Raw genomic sequence first — 23,650 nt, 5'->3', positions numbered from 1 at the left:
ACAGTCTACATCAACATCTTCATCTACGTACATACTCCACAATCCACCATATGGTGCGTGGTGCAGGGTGCCTCGTACCACAACTAGCATCTTCTCTCCCTGTTCCACTCCCAAACAGAACGAGGGAAAAATGACCGCCTACATGCCTCTGTATGAGCCCTAATCTCTCTTATCTTGTCTTGGTGGTCGTTCCGCGAAATGTAAGTTGGCGACAGTAAAATTGTACTGCAGTCAGTCTCAAATGCTGGTTCTCTAAATTTCCTCAGTAGTGATTCACGAAAAGAACGCCTCCTTTCCTCTAGAGACTCCCACCAGAGTTTCAAAAGCATTTCCGTAACACTCGCGTGATGATCAAACCTACAAATCTAGCAGCGCGCCTCTGAATTGCTTCTATGTGCTCCCTCAATCCGACCTGATAGGGATCCCAAACGCTCGAGCAGTACTCAAGAATAGGTCGTATTAGTGTTTTATAAGCGGTCTCCTTTACAGATGAACCACTTCTTCCCAAAATTCTACCAATGAACCGAAGACGACTATCCGCCTTCCCCACATCTGCCATTACATGCTTGTCCCACTTCATATCGCTCTGCAATGTTACGCCCAAATATTTAATCGACGTGACTGTGTCAAGCGCTACACTACTAATGGAGTATTCAACCATTACAGGATTCTTTTTCCTATTCATCTGCATTAATTTACATTTATCTATATTTAGAGTTAGCTGCCATTCTTTACACCAATCACAAATCCTGTCCAAGTAATCTTGTATCCTCCTTCAGTCACTCAACGACGACACCTTCCCGTACACCACAGCATCATCAGCAAACAGCCACACCGTGCTGTCCACCCTATCCAAAAGATTATTTATGTAGATAGAAGCCGGCCGCGGTGGTCTGGCGGTTCTGGCGCTGCAGTCCGGAACCGCGGGACTGCTACGGTCGCAGGTTCCAATCCTGCCTCGGGCATGGGTGTGTGTGATGTCCTTAGGTTAGTTAGGTTTAAGTAGTTCTAAGTTCTAGGCGACTTATGACCTAAGATGTTGAGTCCCATAGTGCTCAGAGCCATTTGAACCATTTTGTAGATAGAAAACAACAGCCGACCTACCACACTTCCCTGGGCACTCCAGATGATACCCTCGCCTCCAATGAACACTCACCATCGAGGACAACGTACTGGGTTCTATTACTTAAGAAGTCTTCGAACCACTCACATACTTGGAAACCAATCCCATATGCTCGTACCTTAGTTAGTAGTCTGCAGTGGGGCACCGAGTCAAACGCTTTCCGGAAGTCAAGGAATATGGCATCCCTCTGATACCCTTCATCCATGGTTCGCAAGATATCATGTGAAAAAAGGGGCGAGTTGCATTTCGCAGGAGCGATGCTTTCTAAAGCCGTGCTGATGCATGGACAACAACTTCTCTGTCTCAAGGAAATTCATTATATTCGAACTGAGAATATGTTCGAGAATCCTGCAACAAACCGATGTTAAGGATATTGGTCTGTAATTTTGAGGATCCGTCCTTCTACCCTTTTTATATACAGGCGTCACCTGCGATTTTTTACAGTCGCTCGGGACTTTACGTTGGGCAAGAGATTCGCGATAAATGCAAGCTAAGTGAGGAGCCTATGCAGTAGAGTACTGTCTGTAAAACAGAATTGGAATCCCATCAGGACCTGGCGATTTATTTATTTTCAACCCATTCAACTGCTTCACAACCCCAGGGACGTCTATCACTATGTCCTCCGTACGGGAATCTGTACGAACTCAAACGGCGGTTTGTACGATCTTCATCATTGTATGGTTAGGGGGAACTGTAGAGGATAAAAACTATAGAGGAATAGAGAGATTGGGATACATCCAGCATATAATGGAGGATTTAGGTTGTGAATGTGTGTATGAGTCTCAGACATTGTTCCCACTGAGGTGATGCGATTGGTGATGCAACTTGCAGTATGACGCAGACACAGCTCGCATTGTCGGACAGCATAGGAACGTAGCTGAAGCGACTTAACTGGTTTACACTGAGACTAAAACAATACAACACTGAAATTTATCCTCTCGTATCGTCTGGCACAATGGAAGTGCTGGTTGCTCCACAGAACTCTGTCATACGAGACACAGAGAGGTGAGGATAACCAAATTTCGAAAAAAAGAAAACAATATTTCATGTAAATCAAGCAAAGCTACGTTCGTCTCTCTACTTAGTTTTTCGATAAAGCTTTTACTTTTTGCACAAAAAATTCTTTTTATCTTTCCCTGCGTTATTGATCACCGTTATTGTGATTCTTCGAAGTTTTCTAACACAACACGCATATTTTGAAAGGTTTTCAGTGAAAAATGTAGTCGCTGGCCAGTTTATTTTAGCTGCGTTGTAGGTCATACATCGCTACGTACGAAATGTAACTAAACACCGAAACTGTTTTCGGTGCAGGGAGGACAGCCATACTTAATTTCAGTCTCGAGTAAATATGTTTTAAATTTGGGCTTTTCCGCGACAAGGTTCGCTACAGCGTCTCACAAGCGAAGCTATTGCCACGTGCTATGTCTTGTTGCTCGTCGTATCGCCCCTGTGGGAACACAAGTGTCACACAGATAAGCATGTATCACGCGGCCTTTACTGCAAAGTGGCGTATCACGTATCGTATCACCTTAGTGTGAATCACGCCTTATAGGGCATTTAATTTTCAAAACAGATGTAAGTGACCTAATACGAGAGTGGTTCGGAAAGTAAGTCCCGATCGGTCACGAAATGGAAACCACTTAGAAAACCAGAAATGTTTTATTGGTAACAGTGAGCTAGACCTTCCAGCCACTTCTCTACATAGTCACCGCTCCGACATAGACATTTGAGTAGCGTCGTACTAACTTTCCACTACCCTCGTTATAGAAGGCATCCACCTGTGCTTTCCAGCAATTCTGTACGCTGATCTGCAGCTCTTGTCTCTGCAAAAACGTTGTCTTCATTGCCAGCAGTTCGTGTGAGCAGAGATGAAACTTAGCTGGAGCCAATGACTGGCTGCACACTTCCCATCAGAAAGGCTGCAGGAGTGTCTTCATTTCCCCTGCAGTATGCGGCCGAGAACTGTCGCGAAGAGGGAATTGTATGACAGTTATGTTATGTGGGCTGCATGCCATCAGGCGAAATCTCTGATCAGGGCCTCATACTTGGCGGGAGGCATTATTTTCTAGGTAGCTTTTCGTGCTCATCGTGCACTCAGAATTGACAAAGAGCTACATAACGGGCATACTAGAGACACTGCCCAACGAATATGTGCAAAGCTTCATCGGGTTTTCACAGTGGTTTCCATTTCATGGCTGATTGGAACTCCGTTTTCGAATAATCCTTGTAGATGACATTGGAAGTGTGTGTGTGTGTGTGTGTGTGTGTGTGTGTGTGTGTGTGTGTGTGTGTGAATTCCGAAGAGACCAAACTGCTGAGGTCATCGTTCCCTAACTTACACACTATTTAAACTAACTTAAACTAACTTATGCTAAGAACAACACTCACCCCCCTGCAAGAGGGAGGACTCGAACCTCCAGCAGGATGGACGACGCAATCCGTGACATGGCACCACAGTCCGCGGGCCAATTCCACGCTGCAACGTTGTAAGTTCCTTGAGGACTTTCACCGAAGATGCTGTTGTGGATAGAGACGTTTCAACGATAGGAAGTTTTAACGAAACGTAGGAAGACCTGTTGAGGATCGACGTTTGGCATGGAGACTGGCAGTTAACTCCCAATCTAAAGAAATGTAACAACAATACAAGGAATAGAGTAGAATGCTACTCACCGTAAAGATGATCTGTTGAGTTGCAGACAGGAACAGCGAAAAGACTGTTACACATGCCTCTCCGACCAGAATACAGTCGGAGCTGCCAATGGCGTCAGCCGGGTGTACATCGTGTGTGCTTGCTTGCTTTTGTGAATGTGTGTATGTTTTCTTTGCTGAGGAAGGCAGTGGACGATAGCAGTATGTGTAACAGTCGTTTCGCTGTGCCTGTCTGCAACTCAACGGATCATCTTTATGGTGAGTAGCAATCTATGCTATTCCTTATATTATTGTTATTCCAACCTGCAGTTTCCATTGTTTGATAATGCAATTCATTCCATATAGATAGGCAGAAAGAACCATCATTAATGGTTAGGGGCAACTGTAGAGGATAAAAATAGAGGAATAGAGAGATTGGAATATATCCAGCAAATAATGTAAGATTTAGGTTGCAGTTGCTGCTTTAAGCTGAAAACGTTTGACAGGTGAGGAACTCCTGGAAGGCCTCATGAAACCAGTCAGAAAAAATATGATTAAAAAAAAAGACTGATTGCAGAACAACCAGTAGGAGCAGTCACACCCACAAACTAAAGAACTGAAGTGGAACAACCATAAGAAACTAACCACAGTTAAGGCAGATGCCAGACTGAGATTCATTGCAAAAATCCTCGGGAAGTGTAGTCCAAAAAAATGATTCAAATGGCTCTAAGCACTATGGGACTGAACATCTGAGGTCCTCAGTCCCCTAGACTTAGAACTACTTAAACCTAACTATACTAAGGACATCACATACATCCATGCCCGAGGCAGGATTCGAGCCTGCGAGCGTAGCAGTCGCGTGGGGTTATGGACTGAGGCGCCTAGAACCGCTCGACCACAGCGGTCGGCAAGTATAGTGCACCACCAAACAATGTAGCTTACAGAACCCTCGTTCGACCATTACTTTAATGTTGCACGTCAGTCTGGTACCAGTACTATATGTGACTGATAGTCTAAATAGAGAAAATCTAAATAAGAACACCATGTTTCGTCACTGGTTCGTTTAGCAAGAGCGAAGGCGTCACGGAGATGCTCAGGCAACTGCAATGGCGGACGCTGCAACAGAGGCGTTCTGCGCCACTGTGTAGTTCACCATTAAAATACGCAGAGAGTGCGGTTCTAAAAGAGTCAACCAATACACTGATTCGTCTATCTCTCGGTAAGAGCACGGAGGTAAAATTAGATTCGAGTTCACCCGTAGCCTCACACAGACGCTCTCCAGCAATCGTTCTTCCTGTCGGCCTTAGAGGACGAATAGGGAAGCGGTAAACAAAGCACCCTCAGACAAACACCGTGAGGTAGCTTGCGGACTACAGGCGCAGATGTGGATCTGGTTTTGGCAAATCGTACGCAGAATGCTAGTCATACGAACAACGTGAAGCATCTCTATGTAAGTCGCTTGATTGAATTTTCCCGATTGATACATACTTTTACATCCTTGAACAGCATCACGTAGGTGTCGGCGCCCCAGTAAATTCAAACTGAGTGGATGATCATCTGGGTGCTCTGTCTGGCAGCCATAGTGATATTTTATTACTAAAATACCGTATCTGAACTGTATCTCATATCTAAGTAATATTCCACATTAGCTAGACACATTTTAAGAGTTTAATTTGATACAGAAAAGCATTCATTACATATTTTCGTTGTCACACTATATTTACATTGTTCCATCCCTCTGGTTGTCTTCTTGTATATGTTCAACACGCTGTTGACTGTTGTAGTGTTCGTGGTTAATCGTACGCAGCCAAATACTAAATATTTAGTTCCTTCCCATCCGATAACTGTGCAACAATGTTTAGTACCATTTTCACCTGAACTACGCAATCGTTGTTTTAAAATACATATTTCCTTCCCTACCGACAATTTTGCAGCAAAATTTTACACAATTTTTAACTTAACTACGCATGTCGTCTGCTTGAGTGTGTACACTTATCAGTTGGGACGTTATGACCACCTATCTAATAGCTGGCGTGTCAACCTTCGACATGGATAACAGCGGCCACGTGTCGTGGCATGGAAGCAATGAGGCCTTGGTAAGTCTCTGAAGGGAATTGGCAACACATCTGCACACACAAGCCACCTAATTTCCTTAAATTCGTGGGACTGGAGTGATGAACTCTGACACCACGTTCAATCATGTTCCAGATGTGTTCGATAGTGTTTAGACCTCGCGACTTGGGGGGCCACTCTATCAGTTGGAACTCGCCACTGTTTTCCTCACCACTCCATCACACTCCTTGCCTTGTGCCATGTCACATTATACGAGGTGCATTCAAGTTCTAAGGCCTCCAATTTTTTTTCCAATTAACTACTCACCCGAAATCGATGAAACTGGCGTTACTTCTCGACGTAATCGCCCTGCAGATGTACACATTTTTCACAACTCTGACGCCATCATTCCATGGCAGCGGCGATGGCTTCTTTAGGAGTCTGTTTTGACCACTGGAAAATCGCTGAGGCAATAGCAGCACGGCTGGTGAATGTGCGGCCACGGAGAGTGTCTTTCATTGTTGGAAAAAGCCGAAAGTCGCTAGGAGCCTGGTCAGGTGAGTAGGGGGCATGAGGAATCACTTCAAAGTTGTTATCACGAAGAAACTGTTGCGTAACGTTAGCTCGATGTGCGGGTGCACACGCGCAGCCCTTCCTGGACGTTTTTGCTGCAGTGCAGGAAGGAATTTGTTCTTCAAAACATTTTCTTAGGATGCACCTGTTACCGTAGTGCCCTTTGGAACGCAATGGGTAAGGATTACGCACTCGCTGTCCCAGAACATGGACACCATCATTTTTTCAGCACTGGCGGTTACCCGAAATTTTTTTGGTGGCAGTGAATCTGTGTGCTTCCATTGAGCTGACTGGTGCTTTGTTTCTGGATTGAAAAATGGCATCCACGTCTCATCCATTGTCACAACCGACGAAAAGAAAGTCCCATTCATGCTGTTGTTGCGCGTCAACGTTGCTTGGTAACCTGCCACACGGGCAGCCATGTGGTCGTCCGTCAGCATTCGTGGCACCCACCTGGATGACACTTTTCGCATTTTCAGGTCGTCATGCAGGATTGTGTGCACAGAACCCACAGAAATGCCAACTTTGGAGGCGATCTGTTCAACAGTCATTCGGCGATCCCCCAAAACAATTCTCTCCACTTTGTCGATCATGTCATCAGACCGGCTTGTGCGAGCCTGAGGTTCTTTCGGTTTGTCGTCACATGATGTTCTGCCTTCATTAAACTGTCGCACCCACGAACGCACTTTCGACACATCCATAGCTCCATCACCACATGTTTCCTTCAACTGTCGATGAATTTCAATTGTTTTCACACCACGCAAATTTAGAAAACGAGTGATTGCACACTGTTCAAGTAAGGAAAACCTCGCCATTTTAAGTATTTAAAACAGTTCTCATTCTCGCCGCTGGCGGTAAAGTTCCATCTGCTGTACAGTGCTGCCATCTCTGGGACGTATTGACAATGAACGCGGCCTCATTTTAAAACAATGCGCATGTTTCTATCTCTTTCCAGCCCGGAGAAAAAAAAATCGGAGGCCTTAGAACTTGAATGCACCTCGTATTAGTGAAAAATGCCATTGCCGTCGGGCAAGGGGTGTACGCCGTCTGCAACCAGCGTACGATACTCCTTGGCCATCATGTTGCCTTTCAGGAGCCACACAGGGTCCATGAATGCCCACGTGAATGGTCCCCAGAGCATAATGGAGCTGCCGTCAGCTTATCTCCGTCCTGCAGTACAGTTGTCAAGGAGTTGTTCCCATGGAAGACAACGAAGAAAGTATTGGGATTCATCAGACCATGCAGTGCTCTTTGTATAGTCATGTGCCCATTTCAGTCACAGTTGCCGATGTTGTATCGTTAATATTGGCACATGCATGGAACGTCGGCTGCGGAGGCCCATCGTTAGGAGTGTTCGATGCACTGTGTGTCCAGACACACTTCTACTCTGCCCAGCATTAAAGTCTCATGTTGGTTCCGCCACAGTTCGCCGCCTGCCCTACTTTACCAGTCTGCCCACCCTAAGTCGTCCGACATCTATAATGAGGAGTGGGCATGAAATGCCTGGGCTAGCAGGACAGAGCGGATTAGGTTGTGGAAAGGGGCCAAAATAAGTTCCTGTCAGTTTCACTCAAAATACGAACTTTATTTATCAACACACAATATAACAACAAGGATGCAAAACACTCAAAACTTTAATCGACCTCCTTTGATCAACTTTAGATCGGCTGAAGGCCACACTCAAAATCCAAAACACAAGGCCTAAGCAAGAAATTGAAATACAAGGTTCTTCTGGAGGTTTCACCCAAAAATATTTTTGCGTCTTCAATCTAAACAGGCTGGAGGTCTTAGCAATTTAATTTTAATGGAACTTTACAGGAGGCCGCATATTAAGCAAAAAGAAGAGCTTCAATCCAAAGGCAGAAGGCCTTATCTTAAAACATTTCATGCAAAATTCGGCTGAAGGCCCCGTACAAAGCATAACAATCTTATGCTTTAAGGGCAAGACAAGAAAATTAATTTAATAGATATTAAAAATCGACTGAAGGCCGCACATCAGCAAATAATTTAACGGCTTAAGCCCTAGAAAGAAGAGATTCAATTTTTAAAAGGCTGAAGGCCTTATCTTAAAACATCTCATGTAAAAATCGGCTGAAGGCCCTATATAAAAGTGTAACAATCTCATGCCTTAAGGGCAAGGCAAGAACATTAGTTTAAGAGATATTGATACTCGGCTGAAGGCCACACATCAACCAAATAACTAAAACCCAAACAGGGAAATTACTATGTAACACACAAGCAATGGCGCTCAGAAGTTTCCAAGGGTCGGCCTGAGATTGTAACACTAATCCCCATTTAGGTGAGACAGGCGGCCTGTCCAACGACTTCTTAATCTGAAGGCAACCCAGCCGACATGTATGAGCTGTGCATATGTCAGTCATACTGATAAAAGACAGATTTCAGTGAGTTTTCTTTGTGCTTGGTTCGTAGTGGTTACCACGTGCTTTGATCGTGATATGTGCGTTAGTATTCCATACTTGCAAATGAATCCGTTTCCTTTCTTAAATAAATTCTCGTGCTTTATTGTTTCATTTTGTGATCTTTCTTGTTGTGATTTTTTTTGTTTTTTGATTTTTTTCTTTGTAATGGGTAACTAAGTGGTTACTTGCGATTTTCGGCGAATCCCACCTTTGGGAACAGTTCTTCCCAGGACGTACTTACCATTCATTGTTCTTACTTCCCATCTCGCTAAAGTATTCAGCCATCGAGGCTAGTCTCTCTGGAACCCAATTCATATATTGTTTCCTTTATTAAATTATTGAACAACTTATTTCTCTGTGATGAATGTTCAATTGGAATGTTGCGTTTGTAACCCATCTTTCCCATAGCACTCCCGATATAAAATGATCGTGTTATTCACGTATACATTTCACTGCGTTTTACCAGCAATATTCAGCACCAACATTCCATGGTAGGTTAACGTTTTTCTGGTAAGTATATGCGTTTGTTCGTGTGTTTCCCTTTTAAAGATTTCCTCTTGAAATAACTTCATAGTAAAAGGCACTCCTGATGGTCAATAACTCACCCGCTATTTATACAGTTTCCTATCGAGGCTGCTCCCGACCTGCTTGGTTCGCACGTGTATGATTAGTGGTATACTGAAGAAAACTTCCCAAGCTGATTCTCCAACAGGTTATCAAGGTATATCAAGTTTTCATTAATTTTTCCTTAATTGAAAATTCATATGATAATGTATCAGGCTACGTAATAGAATAATTTTCCATGAGCCAAGCTATGTAATCAAACGGGTACGTTCCAAATGAGTACATTGTTAGCCACAGGTTAGGAAAAATTCTCAATCTCGGTTGACATTCAGAAACTGTGTTTTTACCTGCGGCCTTGATTTGATTAACGCACAGGTGTTGCATTATGGATACATCCTAAGAACAAATGTAAACATATTTGTGGTACATACAGATAAAATACAATTTCTGAGGGAGGGCAGGGGGAGTGGTGTAATGAAGGAGAAGTCAAAATTCATGAAACTTGAATCTTGCATGAAACAAATAAGAGATAGGAAAAGTGTGTAAAATGGAAGGTATTCATATTACAGGTTTAATGAAAATATTCTTGTACAAACAATCGCAACTCACAGTCACTATCAAGGGGTCGGTAAAAGGAAGAGACCTACAGTTTGATAAAGATTGGTTTTATCACATTATCTCTTGTTTCCAAACGCGCTATATTCTGGTAGTAAGCACTTTCATATGTGCTGTTAAAAATCACTGTCGACTGTATAATTTTTTTTCTTTTTCTGTTTATCTTCTTGACGTTGAGCTTAACCAAATATCCGAAATGCAGTAAGTCAATATACCCTTTTGTGGGTTATTACTTTCTTCCGCCGTATTATCCATATTATTTAATGTTACGGAGTATACTACCTGATTATCGTGGTGTCCAGAGTGCTTAGCACCTTTCCAACAGTGAGTGTACAGTGTTCCATTGTTTACCATTTTACCGATAACATGTATTTTATGGGATCTGAAATAGAATTCCTCTGAGATGAGCTACGCTGTGCAGGTCAAAAACGAGAGAGGGCCGTCTGGTAAGAGCACAGTGAGAGAACAGTACCTTCTGTTTCTATCACTGGCAAAAGCATGAAAGAGAATCAACGTGACCTTTCGACGCAGAAAATACATTCTATATGAGTTATGAAAATGTATCTTTACTATCTGAAAGGACCCACCCGTGTTGAATGGGAATGAGTGCAAACTAAATATCAAAGGACGTATATATTACGTTATCAGCCAACTTCTGCTCTACTTTTGTTGACGACACGTGTAGCAAAGGCGCTAGAGGAAACCTAGTAATTTGTAAGCATTTCTGTAGCAGCCACGGTCCAAAGAAAAATGGCTGATATGTATGACAACTGGTTGCAGCAGCAGAAACGTATCGACCTTCATCAAAAATGTAGAAGAGATATTATGACCGGTATAGATTACAGAGAAATAACATGAATGTAATACGAGAAGAAAAAATATTTTCAGAGAAAGTTTCAGCGGCCAAGCGTAACACAATTAGAGATGTTTATTTAAAAATAGCTGCAGGGGAAACAAGGCAAATATAAATAGCCTTCCAAAATACGAAAAACAGCAACGGATTTTATAAATTAATGTAAAGGTTCCATTCATTTTTGAATCTGGCAGAAATGTGAAGTGTAGAACTACCATGAATATACATCCCACATAAATATACGTCTTGCTGAGTTTAAAATCCATGCACAAACATCTGTAGAACAGAATAATCCGTTACTTAATTGCATGGTCGTTCGTGTGATCGTGTGTACAATGCCCTGACATGTAATTTTATTACCGTCTTCTGTTTCTTAGTAAAGCATGAAATTTTAAAATTAATGTCTGGCGTTCGATGGTTAGTTCATTTCATTTACTTGAACATGTCATTCATAAAGTTAGAACGTAGGAGTGTAATATGAGCCACGGTGTCACCTCTACACGCAGAAATGTAACCTTTTGTGACTGCTTCAACACAGCTCTCTTTGTAGGCTCCCGATTTTTAGTCCAAATTCTTCGGTGAAGTGTTTGTGCTCAGTCGGATATATAGCTACTCCCACCGCTAATTTCCTCTGCTGTTACATCTTTAGGTCGACAGTCAAAAACATAAAATTAAATATTGTGACCTGCGTGGTCTTTATTAGTGAATCTCCTTAATGGTTTTTAGCAAGAGTCGACATCATAGCCTTAAGATGAAGAGTAGATGTTAGGTCTAAATAGGTAGAAATTTTTAGCGACGAAACCCAACTTAATCACAAAATTCCACTTATTTAATTATTTAAATTGTATTTGGAAACAACTGATAACGTGATTAGACCAAACATTACTAAACTAAAGATACTTCCACCCGCCGACTTCTCCATATTGACGCTATGAGTTAAGGTTGCCTATAAAATAGTATTTTCATTAAACTTACTATCTGAATGCCTTGCAGTTTATTTCTCTTCGTTGTTTCGTATCTATCCCCTCTGTATTCCGGCTCCTCCCGTAGTTATGCCCATATGTACCACAAATATATTTATTTGTCCTTAGGGCACACCCATAATGCAATACCCATTTGTCAACCACATTAAAACATCTACGTAAAAACGCCGTTTTAGAATATCAACAGAGACTGAGAAGTATTCGCAATCTATAGGTAACAATGTGACCATTGTCCGTATAAATAGCATTCTGTGCATGTTTTGGCAAAAGAGGATCTACTCCACAAGCTAACTTACAATGTTTGACACAGGGTACTTTGTGTACCATTCTCATTTACCCCTTTCCTATTTCAGCCACGAAACACATTATTTATTATGTTTTACTTCGACCACCATATAAGCCCGATCTGTGAACAATTGACGCCTCTACCAATATGTGATGTCAGTCGCTCTTTGGTCAAAACTGCTGCTGGTGTGGAAGCAATTTCAATGGTCATATGAACGTAATGGAACTAAAACACTCTGTCCACTAAATTTCTGTCAGTTTCAACAATATACACCGCAAGCCTAAACAGAACACCTTTTCAACAGCGAGCAGCTCCACATTTGGAACGCCACACAGCAGCGATTCTTTATATCATGGATTCGACAAGTCCTTATATTTCTGGATTTATATGGCACAAGATGTCAACACACAAAGACTGGAAAGCTGCACAGGTCACACCAATATTCAAGAAAAGAAGTAGGAGTAATCCACCAAATTAAGGCCCCATATCATTAACATCGATATGCAGCAGGATTCTGGAACATATATTGTGTTCGAACATTATGAATTACCTCGAAGAAAACGGTCTATTGGCATACAGTCAACATGGATTTAGAAAACATTGTTCTTGTGAAACACAACTAGCTCTTTATTCGCATGGAGTTTTGAGTGTTATTGAGAAAGGTTTTCAGATCGGTTCCAGCCGCGCGGAGTGGCCGCGCGGTTAGAGGCGTCATGTCACAGATTGCGCGGCCGCTCCAGTCGGAGGTTCGAGTCCTCCCTTGGGCATGGGTGTGTGTATTGTTCTTAGCATAAGTTAGTTTAAGTAGTGTGTAAGTCTAGGGACCGATGACCTCAGCAGTTTGGTCCCTTAGGAGTTCACACATTTTCAGATCGATTCCGTATTTCTGGATTTCCGTAACGCTTTCGACACTGTACCACACAAGAGGCTTGTAGTGAAACTGCGTACTTATGGAATGTCGTCTCAGTTATGTGACTGGATTTGTGATTTCCTGGCAGAGAGATCACAGTTCGTAGTAATTGACGGAAAGTCATCGAGTAAAACAGAGGCGATTTCTGACGTTCCCCAAGGTAGTGTTGTAGGGAGACAATCTGAGCAGCCGTCTTAGGTTGTTTGCAGATGAGGCTGATGTTTATCGACTAACAGAGTCATCAGAAGATCAAAACGATCTAGAAAAGATATCTGTATGGTGCGAAAATTGGCAGTTGACCCTAAATAACGAAAAGTTTGAGGCCATCCACGTGAGTGCTAAAAGGAATTCGTTAAACTTCGGTTACACGATAAATAAGTCTAATCTAAAAGCCATAAATTCAACTATATACCTAGGAACACATTGAAAATGAGGTGGGGAAGGCTAAGCAAACACTGCGTTTTATTGACAGGACACTTAGAAAATGAAACAGATCTACTAAGGAGACTGCCTACTCTACGCTTGTCCGTCCTCTTTTACAATACTGCTGCGGAGTGTGGTATCATTATCAGATAGGACTGACGGAGTACATAGAAAAACTACGTTTTGTATTATCGCGAAATATGGGAGAGAGTGTCACTGAAATGATATAGGATTTGGGCTGGACATCATTAAAAGAAAGGCGTTTTTCGTTGTGACGGAATCTTCTCAGAAATTCCAATCACCAATTTTCTCCTCCGAATGCGAAAAAAGGTTTATAAGTACTGTAATATGTATAACTAAATTTATAATGAATAATGTTTTGTTACATTTGCATGTTAATTAATCTTCCCATGCTGAATGTGTATAGTGGCGTAAGGCATCTGGCATAGCGAACGCAAAATAAATAAATCGCACGCAGGGAAATCTGAGAAAAATCGTCCGCTGAGTCATAAGGCGAGGGAAAGTGTGTTGAGTGATCGTGTCGGACGGTGATAGGAGAGGGTTGTGATGAATAATAAAACGACAGTTGCAAAAGTCACTGCAGAACTGAACGCCACACTCGTTAATCTGTCAAAAGCAGAGCAACACGAAGGGATCTCTATATTGGGAAAACTGCAGGCCGAGCTGGAATTCCAGAACCACTCATCAGTGATTCAAATCCCCGTAACAGGAAAACGTTGTACCTAAGCCATCGAACCTGCACTATGGAGCAATGGAAGAAAGTCGTTTGGTCTACTCAGTCTTGTTCCACTTTGTTTCCAACTTCTGGTCGAGTTTACACCCAAGAATGGAACATGTCGAGGATTTTGTGATGATTTGGGCAACCATATCCTGATATTCGATGGGCCCCATTGTTACTCTGCAAACTTGCATTTCTGCCAAGAATTATGTGACCATTTTCGGTCGATCAGGGCCATAATATGAGACAATGTCACTTCCACAATGGTGATGTTTTGTTCCCGACTACAGGACTCCTGCTCACAGCTTCCATCGTCCAGGACTAGTTTTGTGAGCACGAGGATGAATTGTGGCGTCTCCCCTGGCCATTTCAGTCACCAGATCTCAGTGTTACTGAACCTTTGTGGCCAATTTCAGAGAGAAGAGTGAGTGATCCCTATCCAGCCCATCATCGTACCTGGCTTTGCTGCTTTTTGGCAGGAAGAGTGGTACAAGAGTCCCTTGAAAACCAAACGGTCCCTCTATTCATCCTTTTTAAGACTACTGGAAGCTGTTTTGAATGGCAAAGGTTTTCCTGCAACGTATTACACATGGTGTTTGATGTTTCCATGTTTTTGTCCATTCTCCCGTACAATAAGTTCCTACATAGGAAGAAATATAAACTGAGAGAGGTGGCGCTGTGGTTAGCACACTCGACTCGCACTCGAGAGGACGACGGTTCAATCTTTGTAAATAAATATTTTTTACATAACTATTTTTATGTTATTATTGTACTTTGTTTTTTTACGTTTTGACGATTATGTGAACCCATTTTATACTGGTTGTTTGACGTGAGGTGGAGGGAGAAGAGGTAGGCGGAGCATCTTCGTACTTAAGCGTATGGCACCAGTTGACATCACAGCAGCTGAGAAGAGTGCTCCACCTACCATCTTCGAAGGATGCCATGGGTATAGCACGTCTTATTGTATTTTATCCTTATAACCATTTTGTCATATTTTATTGTCAATCTAGTAAGGTTTCTATTACTTACTAAATTAAATTACAGGTCTGATGATGGTCATGTGATATGACTGAAACCGGTCACCTACGTTCTTGTAACATACGTGGTGTCATCAAGATTGAATTTTAAAAAGAAAAATTTTAAAAACTTTTGATCACTGTTCCAAAAATGTTTATTAAAATTGATGATGTGATGGCCCAATGGTCACCGATTGCCAATTGTGCGATACCTGAGTCGAAAAATTCGTGTCTCTCGTCACCACCAGGTCTAAGATGTAACTTTCACGAGTGGATTCTCTGTTTAACAAAAAAATGGTTCAAATGGCTCTGAGCACTATGGGACTTAACATCTGTGGTCATCAGTCCCCTAGAACTTAGAACTACTTAAACCTAACTAACCTAAAGACAACACACACATCCATGCCCTAGGCAGGATTCGAACCTGCGACCGTAGCAGTCGCGCGGTTCCGGACTGAGCGCCTAGAAACGCTTTTTTTTTTATCAAAATTTAGGCAGTGGCGGGATCGAACCCGGGACCGAAGACGTTTTGATTATTGATCAAAGACGCTACCGCTTTTTTTAAAAAAAAAAGCCCCTTAGGAAAATGGAACTAAAAAAATAAATAAATAAAAAAATAAAAAATAAAAAATAAAAAAATAAAAAATAAAAAACCTAAGTGCCACCGCCACTTGTCATCCTATAACAAAAAAATCTGATCCACTTCAGGCGTTGGCTCCTGAGTAAACCCACCCCAGAGAGCTGCCTATAGACCAGGGGAAGTATGGGAAATCGAGGTTAGGGCTATCCGTTGCCACTTTTTGTTTTTATATGATTACATTTATGGAGCGTGTACAAATGAGAATTCTAGTAACTAAGTGTTACAAGTAAGTGTTACAGCAACAAAGGTGGCATAAAAGAGTAATCAAAAAATAAAAATATAAACCACTGATGTAATTCTAACTAAAAGGTTCTTCAATAATGTAACTGGTTCCACTTGGAGCCTCGCCATCGTTATCTGAAATCTCCAATAGCGTCTTTGAAGGGCATCTGCAACGGAGGCATTCTGCTTCGCTAGTGCCTCAAGGAAAACAGTATCCTTGCAGCAGCTTGTCTCTTCCTTCGGTCATGGCTGACAAGGCAGAACGTTGAGCCGTTAGTGTGATGCGGCACAGCACATTAACCACAGCCTGGCACTCCCCAGCTGAGTGGGGGGTTAACGAAAACGCTGCGTAAATAATTTGCGAAGAGCGTACGGTATTTCGGTGTGCGTTCGAGGGCATTGTGAGCATTTTGTAGGAACCACCAGTAATCAAGCTGCTCTTTCTCTCCGTCGCTAAAGATGTAGGCGACGGTAAGTCCTTTGAACCATGTAAGCGCATGATATTTTGCAGCCGGAAAGTAAGTTTCATCGGGACAGAGTAGGGTCTGCGGGTCAATCATATCAGGTGTGATCCGGAGGTAACAAGCCAATATCTTCTGTGTTAGTCGCCAAACTCCGGACGATGATGCGCAAGTAAAACGATGTTCATCGGTATCCAAAAGGTGACAATCTGGGCAATAAGGGGAGTCTGCCAGTCCAATAGTGTGAAGTCGCTGGCGTGTGGCATATTTTTTGTTGGCGATCTGATACAACTTGGAACGCACCGTGGATGACAGAAAGTGGTGGTGTATCGTTTTCCACACTCTTGGCCAGTGAACCGTAGGGTACTTGTTTTCCACCACGTTATGGTGAACAGCCCGCAGAAGGTTGGTATAAAAATCTTTCGCCTTTGGTGGACGTGTGGCGGAGAGGTTCGAGCTGACATAGCTGTAATCAAGAATGAAGGTCGACACATGGGAGAGCTGTGGTGCGACGTGCGCAACCGACACCGGCGGGACGTTAGCGGCTGGCATCAGAACCTGTAGTAAACGACCCGTGAGAGAGGTATATTGACTTTTCCATCGTTTCCTCATGTTGCTCATGTAAAGGGCAGCTGCTCTCGCCCTGACGTTGACCAATCCCAGCCCTCCTTTGTGCACTGGGAGGGTAAGAGTGTCGTATCGTACTTTAAAGATATGACCTGCGGAAACGTAGTAACTGAAGGCCGCCTGAAGCCGGCGACCTATCTACAGCGGTAGTGGGAGGACTTGTGCCACGTGGTTGAGTTTTGATGCTACGTAGAGGTTCAGGTATTCAACACGTTGTAGCTGATTCAAGTCCCGGAGCAGGTTCTGTCACACCATTGCGCGTATGATCTGTAATAACCGTCGGTAGTTTGCTGCAGCTGTTTTACGTACATCTTTCTTGAACGTGATTCCCAAATATCGCAGATCAGAAACTGGTGGGAGGGGAGCGAGGGCTTCCGGTCCGAGACCACGCCCAATGTCCAACGCCACCGACTTGTTGATGTTCAGAAGACTGCCTGCGGCCTGTCCGTATCGCTCAATCCAGGTTAGTACGCTTTGAACTTCGTCATTGGAACGAACCAGCAGTAGCAGGTCGTCAGCGTATGTCCTATAGCGAAAGGTGACGTCCCGCAGCGTGATGCCAGATAGTCGGTGGTTAAGGGCCCCTAGGAGTGGCTCGAGTGCGATTGCATAAAGGTAGGTAGAAAGGGGACAACCCTGTAGTAGAGACCTCTTAATGGGTACTGGTCCTACCGTCCTTCCATTGACCTGGACGTGTGAGCTGGCTGCGGTCCAAAGACGCCGTAGGGTGTCGATGAGGCCCGGGGGGAATCCCATACAGTCCATCACTCGTAGGAGGAAGTTGTGGAGCACTCTATCAAAGGCGCGGTTGAAATCGACGGAGACGATCGCCGCTCTCAGACGGCACGCAGAAGCGATCGCTATTAAGTCCCTGCAGTCACCGGTGGCCATGTGTATGTTGGCTTCTCCCCCCTGCGACGTCTGTTCTGGAGCGAGGATCATCGGCAAAGTCGTCTTAATACGGCTCGCCATAATCCTGGTGAAAATCTTGTAATCGGCGTTCAGCATTGTAAGTGGCCGATAGTCGTTAATCGATAGCCCTCCACCTGGCTTGTGTACTGGTATGAGGAGACCTTCTACAAACGCTGGCGGCACAACACAGTCTGGAGACATAAGTTCGCGGAACATTATAACCCAGCGAGGCATCATGATGTCACGGAAAGTCCGGTAGAATTCGATGGGCAATCCATCAGGTCCAGGAGATTTATTGGCCGCACCTTTTTCCACGGCGTCTTCGACTTCTTCGAGTGAGATTTCCTCTGTTAGTGCATTCACGGTAGCCTCGTCGATAGTACGTGTTACCTGCTGTAACACTTCAGTAGTGGCCTCGTCATTGACGGTTCTTTCCTTGTAAAGATGACGAAAATGATCCTCCACCGCCTTTACTATGGTTGCTTGGGTCGTACATAAGCGACCGTCGTGTGTCCTGAGTTGTGTGATTAAATGTTGGCGTTGTCGGCGCTTATCCGCCACAACGTGGTGCATAGTGGGTTCCTCTGCAACCGTTCGGTCGTGCCGTCGCGAGCGGACTACTGCACCTTCTAGTCGACGCTTCGTCAATGATAGTATGTGAGCCTTGATTCTACTTTGGTCATGTTGTCTCTCCGGGGAAGGGGGTAAGGCGTCGAGGTCCCTGAGTGCCGCGTAGTAAAAATCGAGGGTCTGTCGATGCCACGCAGTCACGTCCTTGCCATATTGCATAAGCGTCCTACGGATTGCTGGTTTGGCACAGAGGAGCCACCACTCCAGGGTCGAGGTGTATCGTGGGTGGCGGCGTTCACAGTCAGTCCACGTTGCTGCAACTTGCCGACGGCAATCCAGGTCCTGGAGATGAGTTATGTTGAGCTTCCAAAAGCCTTTGCTGCTCCAGACTTGTTGGGGGCGTAGGTGTATAGTGCAGATATAGGCACTGTGATCGGAATAGGCTTGAGGCCATAATTCGGCGTCCACCACACCTTGTGTGAGATCTTGTGACACATATATGCGGTCAAGTCGGCTGGCCGAATGACTGGTAAGATGAGTGTGGCCAGAGCGGTTACCGTGGACTTTTTCCCACGTGTCGCACAAGTGAAGTTCTTGGATCATCGCACCCAGTTCCGGACAAGGCATGTAATGTGGGATTTGGTCCTTGGGGTGAAGTACGCAATTAAAATCGCCGGCGAAGACGCTGTGGTCGTATCGTCCAAGGAAAAGGGGAGCGACATCTGTGGAGTAGAATCTGGCGCGGTCGTGACGTCTTGTGGTACCCGACGGCGCGTAAACATTAATGAATCGGGTGCTGAGTGCCGTAAATGCTATTCCTCGCGCGGAGGGAAGAAACGTGACGTCGGTAACTTCAATACCTTCACGCGCTAATATTGCCACTCCGGTGTCTGCAGGGCTACCGGGCGTCACATGTGTGGCGTAACCGTAAAAGTGCGGGAGTGCAGTCGTTTTCACTTCTTGTAGGAAAGCAAAGTCAACTCCCATGGCTCGTATGGTTTCTTTCAAAAGTTGGATCTTGACAGGAGAACTGATCATGTTGATATTCATTGTCGCCAGGCGGTAAGCCTGGCAACGCGTTGTTTGGGCGAGGTTATCCATGTTGAAGTTGGAGAGAAGCGAACATCGGAAGTGATGTTAACCCCCCGCCGAACGCGGTCCTCCTTGTGCTGCTTATGCTGCATGATCCGGCGGCGCCTCAGCTGGCCGCGGGTCGGGATCTTGTGTCTCGACGTCCTCGGCCCACGAAGCGGGCGCGGATGTCTGTTCATGTTCCATAGCCTCGGAATGTTTGGTAGTAAGGGACCGGGCGAATTCGCTGCCTGCACTGGTACCTTCCCGCTGCTCACTGTTTCTGTCAATGGGCTGATGTTCGAAGGCTGCATGTTTTTCTGTCTGTTCTGCAAGGTTGGAGTCAGTGGAAACAGCCTCAGCTTCGCGGCTGGCTTCTTGAGTGGTCAGTTGTTCTTCCCCGGCCGAATGCGAACCGCTGTGTTCCGACACGGTCCGACGACGGCGCTTTCGGCGTTTCGGTGATCGCTGTTTCCGTACATGACCTTCATTGTCAGAAGACGGCACTGACTCACGCTCCGCCGGAACAAACGCTTCGGTCGGTACAATAAGGAAATCAATTGCCATCTTGCCGGCGTCAATGTCTGTCGCGTTCGGTAGCTCCAGAGTCGTAGTACTATTTTCCACCACTGGCCAGGTCGGCGGATCATCCAGGTTTTTTTCCGTGGAAAGTGATTCTTGTACCGCTGAAGCGGCCGGCCGTGTCTGTTGTGTGGAGAACGTCGTGAGCGCCGCCGCGTAAGTCACGGGTAGAATAGTCTTCGCCGCTGGTGGTGCAACGTCCTTCGGTGGGAGTTGTGTGATCCGACGCTGGAGGCACTCGGAACGAAGGTGTCCTTCTTTGCCGCATCCGGAACACGTCTTCGGCTGGCCGTCATAAATAACTATGGCCCGGCATCCTCCTATCTGTAGATAGGATGGCACGTGTCGTTGGAGATCTATGCGCACTTGGTGTACTCCATTGAATACTGGATACGTCTTAAATTGGGTCCATTTTTCAGCCACTTGTTCGTGTACCGTGCCGTAGGGGCGGAGCGCCGCTACAACTTCTGCCGCCGGGAGTTCAAATGGAAGTTCGAATATGCGGATAGTCCGCGGTCCCATTGCGGCGTGGCCGACCTCGACGTTGCCAACATTGCCATCTGCGTGGCAGAAGCGGAGTTCTTGTTTCATCTCACGAAGCACCTTGTCGCATGTAGTTTCGTTTATGAGCTTTACATAGACCGTGCTACTGACGATCGAAAAGTGAATGCCGACAATGTCGGCAGCCGGGATCTTGGCTTCCTCTTTTAAAAAGCGTTCGACTTCGAGCGCCTTTGGTCGGGTAAAGTCGTTCCGAAAGGTGAATTTCAAGGTTGATCTTCTGTATTGGTTTGCCATGGTCTTGTAGCGCTACGGCGTCACGTTAGTGTCGGCCGAAGAAAGTAAACAAGGCGCGCGGGCTCTCTCTGACAGCGGAGAGCACACACCGCACGTCTGCTTCGCTCGGCTGCGAGAGCCGCACTGACATACGTGGTGTTATCAAGATTGAATTTTAAAAAGAAAAATTTTAAAAACTTTTGATCACTGTTCCAAAAATGTTTATTAAAATTGATGATGTGATGGCCCAATGGTCACCGATTGCCAATTGTGCGATACCTGAGTCGAAAAATTCGTGTCTCTCGTCACCACCAGGTCTAAGATGTAACTTTCACGAGTGGATTCTCTGTTTAACAAAAAAATGGTTCAAATGGCTTTGAGCACTATGGGACTTAACATCTGTGGTCATCAGTCCCCTAGAACTTAGAACTACTTAAACCTAACTAACCTAAAGACAACACACACATCCATGCCCTAGGCAGGATTCGAACCTGCGACCGTAGCAGTCGCGCGGTTCCGGACTGAGCGCCTAGAACCGCTAGACCACCGCGGCCGGCTCTGTTTAACAGCTCGAGGTAGTTTTGTAATGAGGCCCTACTACCTGCCCTAGTCACTTGAGTCTCCCAGCCTATAAATGGTAAGTTAAAATCTCCACCTAAAACTATTTTCCGCGAAATATTCTTCTAGTTTTCCCTAAAATGTTCCACCGCTACCGCTGTTGAGGTAGGAAAGCAGGAGGTCCATAAAAACATCCGATGACCGTGATTGATCCATCTGTAACTCTTATCTTCTAAGTTTCTTCGCATTACGAATCTGTACTTAAATGTTACATTTTGTGTGGTTATAAACACGACTCCAGCACCAGCGTTCATTCCATTTTTGCGACAGACATTCCAATCACAGTTTATAATGTCATTTGGAACTGACCTCTGATTTTAGCCAACTTTTAGTCCCTAGAAGTATGTGTGCATTTTTACCGTTTATAAACGAGACTAGTTCCGGAACGTTTCCATAGACGACCCTGCAGTTACCTAATCCTACGAGGGTGAGTCAATAATCGCAAACTGCGATGGAGATGTCAGAGTTACGTGTACCAGCCTGAGGTTTACTTTCTGTTTCAATGTAACTCCCTTTGTAAATTTAAGCGCTTATTCTATCCCTTGACAAAGCGTTAAAAGGCAGTCCAGAAGACCGATGTGTCGTGGGGGGTGGGGTGGGAGGGGGGTTGAGAAGTACGAACATGGTTATATGGTTATATGGGGAATCAATGTGCTATTACTGAATAAGAAGGGCGACGAGGACGCTCCTTTTTACTGTTTTTTTTATTTTTTATGCTGTGTTCCTGTATCCAATTGAACAAAGGTTACCATGAAATACAGTTCAGTACATACACGGGACGAATTGACATGCACTGAAGACAGAAGACAGTCCCTCTGCTCACAAAAATTGCGTTGTTTTAGTCGGGTACAAATTCGTAGCACACCTGCCATCTTGGTCTGACCATCACTAATCTTTGGCCGTGGAATGATGTGTATCGGCTACCTTCCAGACGACATTTGCTGACACCTTCTAGATATGTATAGGTGCGAAATTTGAAGCGATGTGCTATACTCTGACGTTTGAGACTTATTTATTGACTCGCCCCCGTAAATTAACATATTCTGTCCCCGAACTGCTGTGACGAATGCTACCCTGTCTGGAATCAGAACGCATCTTATCAGGCATGAGGAGGGATTTCTCCATCCGTCCCCATGTATACTTCTTAGATAACATCCATCAACAATGATCCCCAACTCACATCTCACGTCTGTCAGGATGTTCTCATATGGACCACCTGGACTCTTGTGTTCGCATAATATCACACAGATGAAATTCACATACTTGATAAAATTGTGCCCATCAAGGCCGTCCTGGTATGTCTGCCATGCACTAATAAACCAGTACGACGCTCAGAATAACAGACAATATTAAAGAAAGTCAAATACAGTTGACATAGTCCCAATGTCTTCTGCCCAGTACATTGTAGCAGTTCCGTGCTCCTGCAACAGAAATGTATGAATATCGTAACAAACGTAGGAGCGAAGTAATTGGATATTAAGATTCGCCGCTTGACCTCGAGCATGTCTGCCTAAGCCGGAGACTAAACGTAAAGTGAAAGTTTTACATATCGACCATGGATTGTCAGACCGAAAGTTTTAAGTGAAGTCTATTTGCGTGTGATCAGATTCTGTGCACTGACTTAGTGACTGTGTAACAGTCAGCCCTCAACAGTAAGTCGTATAAAAGTACGGCATATCGCAATGAAATAGAAAAAGAAATGATTCTCGGAAGGACTGGCTTCGCATACAGAAAAGCCAAAAACAACCCTGGAGAAATTAAAAGCAAGGGCGGTGACATTAAGAGTGCAGTGGGAATTCCACTGCAAAATACAGAGGACAGTAGGTGGAAAGAATTCATTCAAGGCCTCAATGAGGGGAAGAACTAGTCTGATGACTTGATGGAAGAAGAGGTAGATCTCACCAGGGAAGAGGTAAGTCATTCAGTATCAGAATCAGTTCTTGGAAAAAAATGTCCCCACAATTTCTAATATAGCAAAGGTCGAC

This window comes from Schistocerca cancellata, chromosome 1 (genome assembly GCF_023864275.1).
Source record: "Schistocerca cancellata isolate TAMUIC-IGC-003103 chromosome 1, iqSchCanc2.1, whole genome shotgun sequence".
NCBI classification, from domain to species: domain Eukaryota; kingdom Metazoa; phylum Arthropoda; class Insecta; order Orthoptera; family Acrididae; genus Schistocerca; species Schistocerca cancellata.
This window is presented reverse-complemented; position numbering follows the sequence as displayed.